Source organism: Marmota marmota, unplaced genomic scaffold (assembly GCF_001458135.2).
Source record: "Marmota marmota marmota unplaced genomic scaffold, marMar, whole genome shotgun sequence".
NCBI classification, from domain to species: domain Eukaryota; kingdom Metazoa; phylum Chordata; class Mammalia; order Rodentia; family Sciuridae; genus Marmota; species Marmota marmota.
Window position 1 is genome coordinate 1172735 of NW_026000110.1, and position 2487 is coordinate 1175221.

The following is a 2487-nucleotide window of genomic DNA, read 5'->3' on the forward strand; positions in this document are numbered from 1 at the left end:
AAAACAAATACCAAATGTCTTCTTTGATATAATGAGAGCAACTAAGAACAGAGCAGGGAGGAAGAGCAGGAAGAAAAGATTAACATTAAACAGAGACATGAGATGGGAGGGAAAGGGAGAGAAAAGGGAAATTGCATGGAAATGGAGGGAGACCCTCATTGCTATACAAAATTACATATAAGAGGTTGTGAGGGGAATGGGAAAATAAAGAAGGAGAGAAATGAATTACAGTAGATGGGGTAGAGAGAAGATGGGAGGGGAGGGGAGGGGGGATAGTAGAGGATAGGAAAGGTAGCAGAATACAACAGTTACTAATAGGGCATTATGTAAAACTGAGGATGTGTAGCCGATGTGATTCTGCAATCTATATTTAGGGTAAAAATTGGAGTTCATAACCCACTTGAATCTAATGTATGAAACATGATATGTCAAGAGCTTTGTAATGTTTTGAACAACCAATAAAAAAAATTCACTGGTATAAAAGACCTTTAAGAAGGAAGAGATCATCTGCAATTGTGGAGGAAACACCTGCAGAGCTGCATCTGCTGATGTGGTCATTAGTGGGGTCCACACACACAGCATCAGCAAACTCACCACCTGAGCTACGGGAGTGCTCAGTGCAAGAATGCCTGCCTAGCATGCACGAGGCAGGATTGGGTCTCCAGAACTTGGAAAAGAAAAGAGAAAGCAACCCAAGCAAAGGGCAAAATATATTTAGAGAAAGTGCCTCTCCAAATAATATACACAAATGACATGCTATTATAATGGTTTTTAATGGGCCTATATACAATACAACACATGAGACTTAGAACAAGCATAAATGAAAAGAGTGGGGTCCCAGAGTCATCAACAGATCAATAAGCAATCAGGGAAAAGAGGCCAGCTGCAGGGTACACAGACACATCTCTATGGTCCCAGCTCCCAGCCTCACCCCATCTCAACAAATAACAATTAAAAAGACTGTGGAGAAACTCAGTGGTAGAGCACTCCTGGGTGAAATCTGAACAAAGAAAGAGAAGAAGGTAGTTCAGAAGAGACATTTCACCAATCTGTACCAAAGGCTGGAGTGGAGAGGCCTAAACTAACATACACAATATGTAATGAAACATTAGACACAAAAGACTTAAAATACAAGAAAATGGAATCTAACAATAAGAGAGATTTAACCCAGACAAACATGTTGCTTTCAAATCTTCATGCTGATGCAATGCTCCTCTCCAACCCAGGGTGCATTTTTGGTACCTCTGAATAGATAAAAAAAGAAATGAAGGCACACACTTTTTCTCACACCTACAGTGGATTTCTCAAAAGAAATAAATAAAATGAAATAAAATAAAATTTTCCTCAAGTCTGAACAAGTTGAAATGGATCTGAAACAAGCAAAGGTCCTACCACATTTCTATATACAGGGCTTTTCTCCAGTGTGATTTCTTAAATGTTGTTCAAAGGGACCTGGAAAGTTGAAAGTCTTACTACAATTTTTAAAGAGACAAAAAAGATCTTTCCAGATGTGAGTTCTTTACGTGTTTGAAGAAATCTCTGAAAGCTGAATACTAGCTCACATGACTTCTAGTCACCATTTTCTACAGTGTGAGTCCTTTCATACAATGGAACAAAACTAGAACAGCTGAACCCTTTATATTTCTTACTTGCATAGGATTTATTCTTTTTATTCCAAAAGAATCTTCCCAGTCCTTAGTAAAATACTGTGAAAACTAGATTCCCCACATTTCTCACACTCACAGGGCTTCTCTCTGTGTTTTCATATATGAGAAGAAAAACAGGGCTGGATGGGAAGCTGACAGGATGTAGCTTTTCTCTGGTATGTATTCTGGTATGTATTCCAGGGCTTTTCTTTTCTTTCTTTCTTTCTTTCTTTATTTTTTTATTTTTTTTTAGTTTTCGGCGGACACAACATCTTTGTTTGTATGTGGTGCTGAGGATCGAACCTGGGCCGCACACACGCCAGGCGAGCGTGCTACCGCTTGAGCCACATCCCCAGCCATCCAGGGCTTTTCTCTGGTATGTATTCTTCCATGTTTATGAAGGTGATGGGATGTAGCAAAGGTGTTGCCACACTGCTTACATTCAGAGGGTTTGTTTTTCAATGTGAATGAAATGGCTTTGAAGGCAATAGGGAAAAATGGAATGATTTGTGATAATTTTATACATTTAAAGAGTTACTCAGTTGGAAGTGGTGGTGTATGCCTTTAATTCCTGAGACTTGAGAGGCTGATTCTGAAGGATCAATGTTGGAGGCTAGCCTCAGCACCTTAGGAAGACCCTAAGAAATGCAGCAAGTCCCTGTCTCAAAATAAAAAGTAACTGGAATGTAGCTAAGTGGTAGAGCACAACCAGAATAAATCCCCAGTGTCTCTGTCTCTCTCTGTCTCTCTCTGTCTCTCTCTCTCTCTCTCACACACACACACACACACACACACACAAATTTTCAGCAGTGTGAGTCCTTCCTTGTCTTTGAGGATGACA